Raw genomic sequence first — 14,696 nt, 5'->3', positions numbered from 1 at the left:
TATATTTTATTCTTTTTAATATTAAAAAAGTTATTTTAATAAATATATCGATAAATAAAATTTATATGCAAGATTCATTGATTTCAAAGAATAACATATTAATAATAACGTTATAACGCTTTTCAGACACGTGACGCAACTTGATTATATCGCTTTTCATCTCATAAGCAACTGTTGCAAACAATCCATAACCATACGCAAGGATGTTTTCTGAAAATGATCTCGGCAAAGATTATTCCAGCATATCTAAACACGAACTATTATTGCATGCTTGTAACAACAAAAGACATTTTGACGAAAGTTTGCGAAGCTTAACTGAATATTTTATCTACGTGTATATCGACAGTAGTCAGAAGATCATGATGAATCATTCATTTGTGAATACAAGTAGAATTACAAAATTCAAAGATTTATGTAACGAAGATATTGTAGGCAGACACTTTCCCATCACTGATGTCATAAATGAATTTTATCTTTTTTTTGAGCTAAACCGTGTAATTGTAGATAATTTCAAGACCTTATTAAATATCAAAAAGTACATTCTGCCAATTTTAATTATTCCGGGTCTTTTAGGAAACTGTTTGTCCGCCATTGTGCTCTTCCGTAAAAAGATGCGTTCTTCCTCGTCCAACATCTACTTGGGCATGCTAGCAATAAGCGACATCGCCTATTCAATGTTATTACTTATAGACTGGCTCTTTTTAATGGATATAAATCTAAAAAAAAATTATTTGTACTGGTTATATATCTTCGTTGGCTTTCTGAACTTCTTTTCCGAGTTTTTGAGTGTGTGGCTTATAGTAGCCTTCACCATCGAGAGATATATAGTGACAAAGTATCCGCTTCTACAAGATCTTGGTGCACTATCAAACGAGCAAAAATCGTAGTGATCATACTAATGGGACTAGCAATTTTGCGCAGCATTTTAAATATTTACTTTTTTTATGGAACTATACACTATGAAATATTTAGAGGAAGAGAAATAAGTACCTTTGATGCATATAAATATCTACAACATGACTTTCAACATGGAATTATTCTGGAAACGCACATAATGGATTCTATTTTAATATTTACTCTACCTGCTCTCGTGATAGTAATCTGCAATACTCTGATAGGATGCCATATTTTCTATCAACATTATGTTCGCAAAACCTTGATTACAGCGTCCGACTCTTCTAATGAGAGAACTCAGATATCTAGGGATAAAATGCTTCAGCATAAGATCACAAAAATGCTTATTCTCGTTTCGAGCATATTTGTAATATTGAAATTACCTGCATATTTCATTGCTTACATTCATAGTTACGTACGTATCAATAACTCATATTAAAATAATACTGGCCATAATATATTGTTTATTTACTCTAAAAATGCATTTTGTATGTAACAATAAATATTAATTAATTTTTCTCTTAAAATTTAAATTTATAAAATAATTTATAACGTTTAATTTTTACATTATAAATGACATCATATAATAATGTTTTTACATTAGATATTTAAAATAAGGGATGTAAAAAAAGATGCGTTAAAATACGACACGTTATTATTAATAATAATTCTATACAACAAAAATAACAATAATAATTTTTCCAGATAGATAAATATGTCAATGTGTTTGTTATGATCGCAATATTCGACTTATTGAACGTAGCACATTACAGTATAAATTTTGTTTTGTACTGCGCAACGGGACAAACTTTTCGCAGAGAACTAATCCGCATGTTTACGAAACGTACAAATAGAAAAAAAAACAGAAATCTTATGGAGATGTACAATTATAAATAACAGTCTGATTGATGGCCAATTATGCAGTCATAATAAGGTAGTATTATAATTAAACACGGCGTTCCATACTGGATAATAAAATCCATAAATTTACAAAACCAGATGTAAAAATGTTAAAGATAATGAAAACACAAGCTGCGTGTTTATACTTTATTATTAGTATCACAAACCAAAAAGAATGAATTAGTGCTCAGTGCACTCGGGTGAGACCATTTAAACCAAAAGAAACGATACAGTTTTGTTCTAGATATATGAGAGGAATTACAACACTTGCTTATAAACAAAACGCTTAGACTAAGACGAAAGCAACTAAAACTAACAAGACCGGAAACAAAAAACACACATCTATAAAAGTTGTTACTAAAGCTTACGTGCGCCACCGCTATTATAGCGCGCCTAAATTAAACACTATTGTTGCTTCTCAACACTTCCCCTCAACAATAACTTATCCGTTTAAGCCACCACGCTGTCGCAAATCTTTAATTTTTATCTGGCTTAACGGTTTTGTTAACATATCAGCCGTCATTATTTCTGTTGGACAGTATTCATATTTTGTAACATTTGTATCACTTAAGTTCTTTACATAGTTATACTTTGTACTAATATGCTTTGTTCTTTTATTATATTTATCCTTATGTACTAGCTTAATACAGCTTTGGTTATCTTCAAATATTATAGTCGGCTGTTCCTGCTTTTCACCAAAATCTTCTAACAGATTGCGCAACCATACCGCTTCTTGACATGCCTCTGCAAGCGCGATATATTCTGCTTCTGTGGAAGACAGTGCAACACAAGTTTGTTTTCTACACGCCCAACTAATTGTTGCTCCGTTAAATCTAAACAAATAACCGCTGCTAGATTTTCTATTTTCTACGTCTTGTGCCCAATCTGCGTCTGAATAACCGACTAGAATATCTTTCTCTTCTTTTTTTGTAGAACCTAAAACTAGTTTTAAATCTTTAGTGCCTTTTAAATAGCGAACTACCCTTTTTGCTTCTAACAAATCTAACTTTGTCGGACAGTTCATCTTTCTACTTAGTATTGAAACGCTTGCGGCTATATCCATTCTAGTATTTGTCGCAATATATATTAATGCTCCAATTAAACTTTGATATAATTTATTATCAATTCTATCTGAATCATCTTTTGTCTTTCTGTAACCTACATCAAGTGGAACTTTTGATTCTTTAGCATCTTCCATTCCATGGATTCTTAACAGCTTTTCTATATAACTTGCTTGATTAATGCTATAGATGCCTTTTTTATCTTTTGTAATACTTATACCTAAATAATAATTAATATCTCCGAGATCCTTTAAATCAAAATAGTTACATAGCTTTTTGTATAAACTAAATATATGCTATACATCATTACTTGATACTATTATATCATCTACATATAATATCACATATATTTTACCGTTATTTGTATTTTTAGTATACAAGCATAAATCTACTTGACTCTGTTTACATCCTTCTACAGTTAAAATATTATCTAACCTTTTATTCCAAATTCTGGCAGCTTGTTTTAAGCCGTAAATGCTCTTATTCAAGTTACATACCATGTCCTCTTTGCCTTTTACCTCGAAACCTTTTGGCTGCATCATGTAGATAGTTTCCTCCAAGGCTTCATTTAGAAAAGCGTTTTTTACATCATAATGTCGGATTGACAGATTCTGCTTGCCTGCTATTGCCAATAACGTTTTGAATGTCGTTTGTCTCGCCACAGGTGCAAATACATCCACATAATCTATTCCGTACTCTTGTGTGCTACAAGTAGCCTACTTGTAGCCCTGTGCTACAAGTCTTGCCTTGTGCCTTATCACTTGTCCCTGAGCATCAGTCTTCGCCTTATAAACCCATTTGCATCCTACTATGTTAATGTTTACGGGCCTTTTTATCAATGTCCATGCATTTGCGCCTATAAGCGAATCGTATTCCTCCTTCATTCCTCTTATCCACTGAGTACTGTTAGATGAACGTATTGCTTCCTCGTATGTACTTGGCTCTAACATTTCTTCTTTCCTTACTAAATTGCAGTATCTTCCCGGTGGTATGCCTTTATTGCACCTTTCTGATCTCCGTACCTGTTGATCTTCAAGATTAGTGTCTCTATTTATTGCAATTATATCCTTTTCTTGATCGCTTTCTTCATTTTTGTTTTCTTCCTTTGTGACTTCCCATATACTATCTTCATGCTGTACTTTTGTTTCTTGCTCCTTTTGAACAGCTATCTCTTCCGACTCATTGCCTTCGTCGAGGAAATTTACATCTCTACTTATTGTGACCTTATCCGTATTTTTATCTAGCAAACGATATCCTTTCGCATTTTTAGCGTAACCGACAAATATAAATTCTTTTGCTTTTTCATCGAGTTTTCTTCTTAGTTCCTTGGGAACATGTGCATATACCTTAGAACCGAATACATGTATGTGTTCTAGGGATGGTATTGTCCCGTACCACCTTTCAAATGGTGTAGTGTTTGTAGTACTTGTGTACAGTCTATTTTGTAAATAGTTTGCGGTGCAGATCGCTTCTCCCCAATACTTGTTCGGTAAATTTGCGTCTATTAACATGCACCTTGCCATTTCCATAAGGTATCTATTCTTTCTCTCGGCAGTGCCGTTTTGTTCTGGAGCATATCCTACTGTATATTGCACTTCGATGCCTTCCTTTCGAAGATAATTCCTTAGACTTGCGTTTACATATTCCTTGCCTCGATCAGACCTAATAACTTTAGGTGCCTTATTAAACTTAGTTTTCATGTTCCTTATGTAGTCTTGAATTTTCTCGATTACTTCTAATTTGTGTTCCATAAGAAATATTGTTGTATACTTGCTGTAGTCGTCGATAAGAGTAAGTACATAGCGTTTCTTTCCAGGAGTTGCCGTTTGCATGGGTCCGCAAACATCAGTGTGAATTAAATCTAGGGGTTCTTCTGTTTTGCTACATGAACTTTTTGGAAAAGGCCGCCTTGTCATCTTGCCTCTTACGCATGTTTCACATACGCTCCTGATGCCACAGTCTGTTACTTTAAAATCCGTAACTAAATTCCTCATTTCCATCTGTTTTATTGCTTCTGGATCCCTGTGACCTAACCTTCTATGCCATGTATGTTGGCAATCCTTTTTATGTCTTTCTGTCGCCATTAAGGCCTTGTCGTCGAACCTTAGACTATATAGGTTATCGTTTAGATCTGCTGTAGCTATAATCGTTGCATCCTTTGTAATATTGCACGTATTTTCTGCAAATTTTACTTCCAGACCTTTCTCTGTTAATTTCTTTACAGACAGTATACTTTCTTCAAGTGTAGGCACATACAGTACTCCTTTTACTAGGACCGTGCTTCGTTTACCTTTATTATTTTTGCAGATGAGGTAACCGTCACCTATTCCAAGCACCTTTGCGCTATTACCATTTGCCAGCAAAATATTTTCATCTGTACATGTGTTTAGAGTTTTAAAGAATTCCTTATTGTTTGTCATATGGCTGGTAGCGCCTGAATCTATATACCACATTTGTTTCTTTTGTGTTCCTTTACTAACGCTGAAACAAATATGTGTATCCTTATCCTCGCCAATTACTTTATTTGCTTTTTCTTTTTCTTTTCCAGCCTTCCACTTCTTATAACTTCTGCAATCCTTTTTTAAATGACCTGGTTTTTGACAAAAATAACATACAACATCTTTTGTATCTTTCTTTTGTGTGGCTTTCGCGAATTTCATGTGTCGTGCCTTAAGTGCTTTGTCGTCATGTTCGTCTGTATGATCCTTTGCATTTTTCCGTCTTCTGTCTTCATCTAAAAGTTTGCCCTTGACTAGTTCTATAGTCAATTCATTTTCTGATCTTGTTTCCAACGCTGTTATTAGAGTGTTATATGATTCAGGTAAACTACATAATAGCAACGCTATGATCATTTTGTCTTTCAATGTTTCGCCTAATGCAGCAAGCTGATCTATAGTATTGAGCATTGTATTTAAATGACTCTCCATATCACCATTTTCGGTGAGTTTCATGCTACAAATCCTTTTAAACAGAAATACCTGATTTGTTAGCGAAGCCTTCTGGTGATAATTCTGCAACGCCAACCATGCTTCTTTTGCACTGGTAGTATTCTTGATGTGTCTCAACTGATCATCTTCGACCAATAAACCGATTGTAGCACGTGCCTGCCGGTCTGCTTTTAGCCATCTCTCATCTAGTTCCAGTGGTCTATCTCCACTAATTGTATGCCACAGATCTTCCCTAATTAGTAATAATTCTACTTTACACTTCCATACTTGGAAGTTTGCGTTATTCAGCTTCGTAATACTGAACCGTGTGTCCGTCATTATCCTTCCTTTTTAGCCACGTGTTCTGGGCCCATAACCTGTTAAAGATAATGAAAACACAAGCTGCGTGTTTATACTTTATTATTAGTATCACAAACCAAAAAGAATGAATTAGTGCTCAGTGCACTCGGGTGAGACCATTTAAACCAAAAGAAACGATACAGTTTTGTTCTAGATATATGAGAGGAATTACAACACTTGCTTATAAACAAAACGCTTAGACTAAGACGAAAGCAACTAGAACTAACAAGACCGGAAACAAAAAACACACATCTATAAAAGTAGTTACTAAAGCTTACGTGCGCCACCGCTATTATAGCGCGCCTAAATTAAACACTATTGTTGCTTCTCAACAAAAAATTACATGACAATTAACAGAAATTTAGTAAATATATGTTATATATTACTTTTTGTTTACTATAGCCAGAGGTTCTTGAAACACAATATCAATTCTCTGTAGTTAATATAAAGTTTATTGTGAAAAGACAATACGGAAGGATTCTTGTTGATTACAGTCTTAACTGAACAGAAGAAGCGCATTTTCATTAGTCACGCAACAGTAGCGCACGCACTCTACAGACACCGGCGCCAAACATAAAACAATTATTCTCCACACCTTCCCTTAATTGTTAAATTATTGTATATGAATCTTACAACTAATTTGTAACATATATAAATCTTACATCTAAATCTAACTTACTTGTTAGTTTACTAATTTACTTTTGTGAGTCTCAAACTTAATTTGTCCTAGCGCTTTAGTAAATATATCTGCAAGCTGCGTATTAGTGGAACAATATTTTATCTCTATTAGTCCATCAGCGACTTTTTCGTTTATAAATCTATATCTGACATCAATATGTTTACTTCTTTTGTTTCCTATACTATTTTTAATTAAACAAATGGTACTTTGATTGTCAATATTCAAAGTTGCTTTAATTGGTTTACCTGTCAATTCCTCAATTAGAAATTTAAGATACAAAATTTCCTTGCAACATTCTGTCGCCGCAATGTACTCCGCTTCGGTACTTGATAACGCTATTATAGACTGCTTCTTCGAGCACCAACTTATAGGACCGCCTGAGTACATAATTACAAAACCGGTCGTACTTTTCCGAGTCTCTATGTCTCCTGCATAATCAGAGTCTGAATAACCTATTAATTCTTCCTCATCTTTATTGTTATTCACATTGTATCTAATACCTAAATTCTTAGTTGCATTTATATATCTGAATATTCTCTTTACATTTGCTACATCTTGTGTGGATGGTTTTTCTAAGTGTCTGCTCGCATATCCTACAGCGTAAGCTAAGTCGAGTCTTGTTTTACTGGCTAAATATAAGATGCTTCCAACGCTTTCTCGATATGGAAAAACCTTGTTCATTTCCTTTTCTCCATCATCATTTGTTAATATAGGAGTATTTATGGGTTTTGAATTTTCCATATTAAACGTCTTTATCATGTGTTCTGCATAACTTGATTGTTCTAACTTGAGATATCCTTTACCTTGTTGTATTTCTATACCTAAAAAAGAATTTTATATTTTTAAATATAGTTATTTGAAATTCCTTACCTAAATTACTTAGAAGTCTCTATGAGCACTACTTGCAATTGCTACAAAAAGAGAAGATTATATTATAAAGTTTGATATGAAAGCCGCATTCTTATATGGAAATCTAGATGAGGAAATCTTCATGGAACTTCCGAACGGATATAAAAGTGATAATAAGATATGTAAACTCAACAAGGCTTTATACGGGCTCAAACAAGCTCCTTTAAAATGGAACCAGCGTTTTACTACTTTTCTTGATGACGGACTTATCATAGGACAAAACAAATTAGTCATTAACAGACGTTAATGACTAATTTGTTTTGTCCTATGATAAGTCCGTCATCCACATAGATAGCCAATATTAAGGAGTTATCATCAGTCTTGTATATACATGGTTCTGTTCTTGTTGGTTTTAGTCCTTTAGTTTTAAGAAAAGTAGTAAAACGCTGGTTCCATTTTAAAGGAGCTTGTTTGAGCCCGTATAAAGCCTTGTTGAGTTTACATATCTTATTATCACTTTTATATCCGTTCGGAAGTTCCATGAAGATTTCCTCATCTAGATTTCCATATAAGAATGCGGCTTTTATATCAAACTTTATAATATAATCTTCTCTTTTTGTAGCAATTGCAAGTAGTGCTCATAGAGTTGCTATTTACTACCGGACTAAAAGTTTCTTCAAAATCTATACCGTAGCGTTGTTCGCATCCTCGCACCACCAACCGCGCCTTATATCTTCCGTCGTCCTTTATCTTAAAAACCCATTTATTACTTAAGATCTTTTTGTTTTTTGCTTCAGTTCTGTCTACAGTCTTCCATGTGTTGTTTTCTTCCAATGACTTTCTCTCTTCTTCTATAGCCTTTTTCCATTTTTCCTTGTCTGATCCTGTTATTGCTTCTTCGTATGTTAAAAATACATAATCTTTAAATTTGCTTGGAGTTTTCTTTATCCGTTTTCCACGACCGAATTCTTCTTCAATTTCGTGTTCTTGTTCTTCTTCTTCTTTATTTTGTGATTCTTCATTTGCATCTTGATACTGACCAGAAAAATCTTCTTCACTTTCAGATGTGTTTTCTAGATCATCTCTAATTTCTTCTTGTTCTTCATTCCGATTTTCTTCTATATTTGTATTTATTCTTACTGATTTGTTTTGTGTTTTATTTTCTAATTTATTTTCTTCAGCAAATGTTACATCTCTTGAAATTATTATTTTTCTTCGTTCTTGATCATACAGTCGATACCCGTTTGGAGCATAACCAACAAAGATATATTTTCTGCATCTATCATCCAGTTTCTTCAGTAGTGTTAATGTTCTTGTGTAAGCGTTACAACCAAAAATATGCAATTTTGATAAATCTGGTTTTTGCGACATCCAGTTTTCAAACGGTGTTCCTTGAACTGCGTCGGTGGGACTTCTGTTTGTTAAATATGCAGCTGTGCGAATTGCTTCTCCCCAGAAACTTTTATCTATTCCTGCATCTATGAGTAAGGCTCTAGTTTTTTCAATTAATGTTCTGTTCATACGTTCCGCCTTTCCGTTAAGCTGTGGTGTATAGGGTGTTGTGACGTCCATGATTGTTCCTCTTTGTCAGAGATGTGCAAAATGGGTGTCTGAACCTATTTGAAATAGAAAATGCAAAATAGTTGGAACTTTTACATTTGAAAATGCAAAATACAAAATAGGTTTTAGACATCCATTTAAAATAGGAAATGGAAAATAGGCATTTTAAAAATGGTTTTTCAAAATAAAAATAGTTTTTTTAAATATTTATATTATATTTATTTATATTAAATTCTTTTTTTTTATTATTTATATTTCTTACAGCACTATTTCTTAGAATTAAATTTTTATTTTTTAAATATAAAACTTGAGATTACAAAAGTTGTCTGTCTACATCGTTCCCTGTCTACAACGTCTACAGACGTTGAGTTCTTTTTCTTTTAAAATACATTACATAATAACATTTTAATTCTAATGCTCTTTAAAAATAGAATGCTTTTTGCGTGATGCTTTTAGAAGAACAAGTTTTTCAAAGAGGGAATCCTCCATTTTCCTTCTGTGAGGTCTCATAATTAATCCGCCATACGAGAAAAGGCGTTCTACTGGCGCTGAGCTTGGAAGACACGTATTATATTTGAGAAATATTGTTTTGATTGTTGGATAGAATTTCAACATTGAAAGTGACGTGTCTCCATCTCGGAAGTATTGAAGGGCCTCCAAATCTCCTGTTGTCTCGCTTGTGGATGATGAATCTGATGAGTCATCTTGAAACATGAAATATGATTCATCCTTTTTCTTTTTTTCTGTATTACTTTCTTTTTGATTATTTTCATTCTGTTTTACTTTTCTTATTTCCATTAAAAATAATGTTTTTACATGTTCTTTTTTTTCTTTCGGTATCCATTTCATTTTAAAAAAAGGATGAGCCACTGATGCCAAGATGGCATCATTTACTGTTGATTCAAAAAGCAAAAATTGCTTGAATCGCAGTTTTAAGTTTCTCTCTATTACTTCAATTAAATGCCCGCAATATTTAAGATTTTCCATTTTCTGTATTACGCAACAACTAAACAACGCGTACTTACATGCGCGTAGACTAGTGATGCAAGAATAGGAACGTGGTATTAGTGGCATCACTGTGTAGTACATATTATTGATATCTCGATTAATTTTAATTGCATTTGAAATAGAAAATGGGTAATCAAAACCATTTAAATGGAAATATAAAATAGTTTTTGAAAAAATATATTTCAAATGCAAAATGCAAAATAGGCATTTTGCATTTTGTATTTCCATTTTAAATGCATCTATTTCAAATAATGCACATCTCTGCTCTTTGTTTACACCAGGTTTTAAGGTCTTTGTTGACATACTCGCGTCCATTGTCACATCTTAATTTTAAAATTTTCAGGTTCCATTTTGTTTCTACTTGATTTGCGTATTCCTTTACTATGTCACATACTTCAAATTTTCCTTCAATAAGATAGACCATAACAAAGTTTGTAAAATCGTCTATAAAAGTTAACATATATTTCTTTTTATCCCAAGTGGAAGGGTCTATTGGTCCACATACATCTGTATGAATAATTTCTAGAGGTCTCTTTGCTCTTGTTCTTTTCTCACCGAAAGGTATTCTAGTCTGTTTAGCTTTAACGCAAGTTTCACATACGTTATTTAAAATATCTAAGCTTTTATTTGTTATTTCCATACCTTTTGATATAGTTACTAATTTTTTCATATTTTCTTTTCCAAGATGTCCTAGTTTTTGATGCCATTCAAAAGCCTTTTTATTTTCTTGTGTTAGAAGAGCGCTGCCCTCAGGATCTTGACTAAAGTTTATAGTCCACAAACCATTTTTACTTCGATAGCCAACTAGTTTTACGTTATTTTTCCATATTTCGGCTTTTTCTTTAGTGAAAGTTACCTTTCCTCCATTTTCCGTAATTGCATTGACTGATAATAAGTTTTTGCTTAGATCTGTGACATAGAGAACCTTGTTAAGTACGCATTTGTCTGTTTCAACAATGCCGATTCCTTCAGCTTTCAAAACTTGTGACTTTTTTGCTGTTTTAATTTCTGACTTTACTTTTTGTATATTTTTAAACAAGTTCTTGTCATTTGTCATATGTGATGACGAGCCTGAGTCCAAAATCCATTCATCTGTTTTACAACCAGTGGCTAGAAATGATACTTTATCCTTTGTAGACACTCGATCATCTATTTTATTTTTACGAAAACAGCAATCTTTTTCAGAGTGATTATTTTTCTTGCATATATTGCACTTAATTGTACTTCTTGAACTATCTTCCTTTTTACAGAATTTTGCTATATGTCCTCGACCATTGCACTTGAAACAGCGTGTTTCTTGATTATTTTCTTTATTTGCCTTGCATGCTTTTGCTAGGTGTCCTGAGTTATTGCACTTATAACATTTTTTTTCAATCGATTTGAACGCTACTCCATCCTGTTTCTCATCAGTTACAGACTATTTTCTTCAGAAAGTAGTCTTGATGTGAGGTTTGTAAGTGTTTTCTGATCTTGAGCGGTGGAATCCCAAGCACATGCAAAATATTTATAATTATCTGGCAGAGTTGCAAGTATTTTTGACATCAACATAGAATCGTCAATGTCTGCGTTTAGAATTTTTAACCTATATGCTAAATTTTCAAGTTTACTCACATGTGTAGCGATATCAGTTCCTTTCTGATATGTAAAATTGAAAAATTCCTGAAGTAGAATACATTTTTGCTGTTGTGTATCCCTTTCGTACATGGCACAGATTCTTTGAAACATTTCGTGAGACGTTTTGCATACGAGTATGTGAGTCAATGGTTGTCTTTCTATCGTTGTGATTATTATTTTCTGGGCACGTGCATCTTTCCGGATCCATTCTATTTTTGCTTGTTCTGTAATATCTTCCGTTAGTGCCGATATTCCTGTTACGATCTCATATAATCCGAGAGACTTGAACAAAATTATAACTTGAAATTTCCAAATCATGTAATTTTCACTGTCCTTCAACTTCTCTATATGTGTTACTTCGTCTTGACTATTCGACGTCATTTTTTTTTTTACTTTTTACTTTTTACCTTTTTTACTGATTTTACACCTCTGACATTCCTGGGCACATAACCTGTTATATATTACTTTTTGTACTATAGCCAGAGGTTCTTGAAACACAATATCAATTCTCTGTAGTTAATATAAAGTTTATTGTGAAAAGACAATACGGAAGGATTCTTGTCGATTACAGTCTTAACTGAACAGAAGAAGCGCATTTTCATTAGTCACGCAACAGTAGCGCACGCACTCTACAGACACTGGCGCCAAACATAAAACAATTATTCTCTACAATATATATTGCAAATGTACATAATTTCATAAATCTTATACTATTTACTTTGTATATTTCCATTATTTATTATGTAATTTTTATTTTGTGTAAATTTTCCGAATTTTTCGACAGTGTGCATACTTATATTACATTAATCAAAAATTCCTTTACTATCTTTGTTATATGACTGTTATAATTAAATAAATGAAAGCATAAATAAGTCAATTTTTTCGTAATGTCATAATACTTTGCATTTTGTTACAGCTTGTAAATCTACGTCCAGTCACACTTTGAGCAGAACAATGTATTTGTTAACAACGTACAATTGAAAGCTTTTCAAGAGAATCTAACATTTATGATATACAAGAGAATACATTATAACTGCATATAAATATAGTTAACTACAAATAGCTAAATAAGATAGTTAAATATATTGTATTAAAAGTGTTAAAAGCAAATTAAAAGTAACAATAAAAAATCTATATTGCACATATGTGTAAATAGTATGTACAATTAGTTTAGCACCGTAAGGAAAACGACAGTTTTATCAATTCTTTAATAAGTATTGGCCTATTGTATAGTCTAAAAATGTGTTGATTTAGTTATTTGAAATAGATGAATTGTCACTTTGTAGATTGTAATGCAAAGATAATTTGTTGTCATCAAACTTACGTAAATGATTCGTCTATTCATTACAAAAACATTTTTCAAAGAAAAAGAAAAACGTACTGAGAACATATTGCGTATTATTTACATGTCACTATGTCACAAATATCTGTACCAAGTAAATGTCTGATAATTTTACTTACTACACATGTACATATCCAGGGACGCATTTAGGTTTCTGCCGCCCCTAGGCTGAATCAAATTTGCCGCCCCTTAATGACAGTGGAGCAAGAGAGAATTTTTTTATTAATTAAATAAGAAATAGATAATAAAATAGGAACAGGTATCTTATATATAGGATTCTTTGAATAATAATAAATAACACACTGCATTGATTTTTAAAATTTTTTTTTTAAATATAAAATAATCAGCTTAAATCTTAAACTAATCTTAAACTAATCTTTGGAAATCAGGAACTACATTAACAAAACAATTTTCTTGTTAAAAAAGTATATCAAAGTTTAAACAAAATGTCGCCTCGCTTTTATTTTAGCAAACGAATGAATAATGTCATCAAAAGATATTCTTGACATTATTTCGGACTCAATTGACAGAAGTGCCAACGCGTTTAATCTATCTTCTGACATTGTAGATCGCAAGTAATTTTTTATTCGTCGTAAGCACGAAAATGAACGTTCAGCCGTACAGTTTGAGGATGCTTTAGTTCTAAATATTCTTGCTGCAATATTCACATTCGGATATACATTGCATAAGTCATTTTTATGCATCCATGTGCATATATCTTGCACTGACACGGATATATTTTCAGGCAAGAGTAATTGTTCACGCAAATGTAAGAATTCTTCAACAATACTGAGTTCAATATCTGGAAAGCCTTCACAGACGCGGATAGCATGTTCTCTTATTTCTGCTGAACTCAACTCTCTTAATTTGATGAGCACAATGAATCTATCATATATAATTTCATACCCAGAACACCGTTTTTCTAATTCAGTTCGTAAACTATCTAAAATTACGAGAAATGTTTCAATTCGAAAACGATCTCTGCTGTTGAACGTTTCATCAGCATTACCATCTCGTGATTCATCAAGTTGCAATTTTCTTTTCTTTATTCGGGATTTACATCTTTCGTATTTCTGCTCATTTGACAATAATTTCGCTTTGTTCTCAAATTCATCAAAGTCGTTTCTAATCCTTTGGACAAAATTAATAAGAGACTTATACAATTCTAAAACAATGGAGACATCAATATTTATACTTTGTAGAGTTTCTTACTTGATGCGTTTAATCTTGAAAGCAAAATACCCCAAAATATAGCCATAAACGCGGTTTCCAATCGTTCTAAATGAATTCGTAATCCCTTTGCTTCACTTCTGGTTATATTTTTTTCTGCTGCGTTATTTTCAATGAAGGATAAAGCTTCAATAATCTCCTACCAAGATTCATTCAAACTTCGGCAAGCGTCATCTCTAGCAGACCATCGTGTTGTTGACAGTCGCTTCAGTGTTAGTTTGGCTTTCATATATGATTGTAATATTTCCCACCGGTGTGTGGATGCCGAGAAA

The 14,696-nt window shown here is 32.7% G+C and overlaps 1 long non-coding RNA gene across 4 annotated transcripts in view; it reads left to right on the top strand.

The window, feature by feature from the left end:
* Positions 1-14,696, top strand: part of LOC105669946 (uncharacterized) — a 28,712-nt gene that overhangs the window by 5,144 nt on the left and 8,872 nt on the right. For 2 of the 4 annotated variants that reach the window (XR_010889234.1, XR_010889235.1), the window contains 2 exons: positions 127-1,309; positions 1,604-1,828. The exons of 1 other annotated variant lie outside the window; for it this stretch is intronic. This is a non-coding gene — a long non-coding RNA (uncharacterized lncRNA). Of the gene's footprint in view, positions 1-126; positions 1,310-1,599; positions 1,829-14,696 lie in introns of all 4 variants that reach the window. One more of the 4 variants, XR_010889236.1, reaches the window with a different exon arrangement.

The sequence above is a fragment of the Linepithema humile genome, chromosome 3 (assembly GCF_040581485.1).
Source record: "Linepithema humile isolate Giens D197 chromosome 3, Lhum_UNIL_v1.0, whole genome shotgun sequence".
Lineage (NCBI taxonomy): Eukaryota > Metazoa > Arthropoda > Insecta > Hymenoptera > Formicidae > Linepithema > Linepithema humile.
Note: the sequence above shows the minus strand (reverse complement) of the source record. Positions and strands in the feature narration are given on the sequence as shown.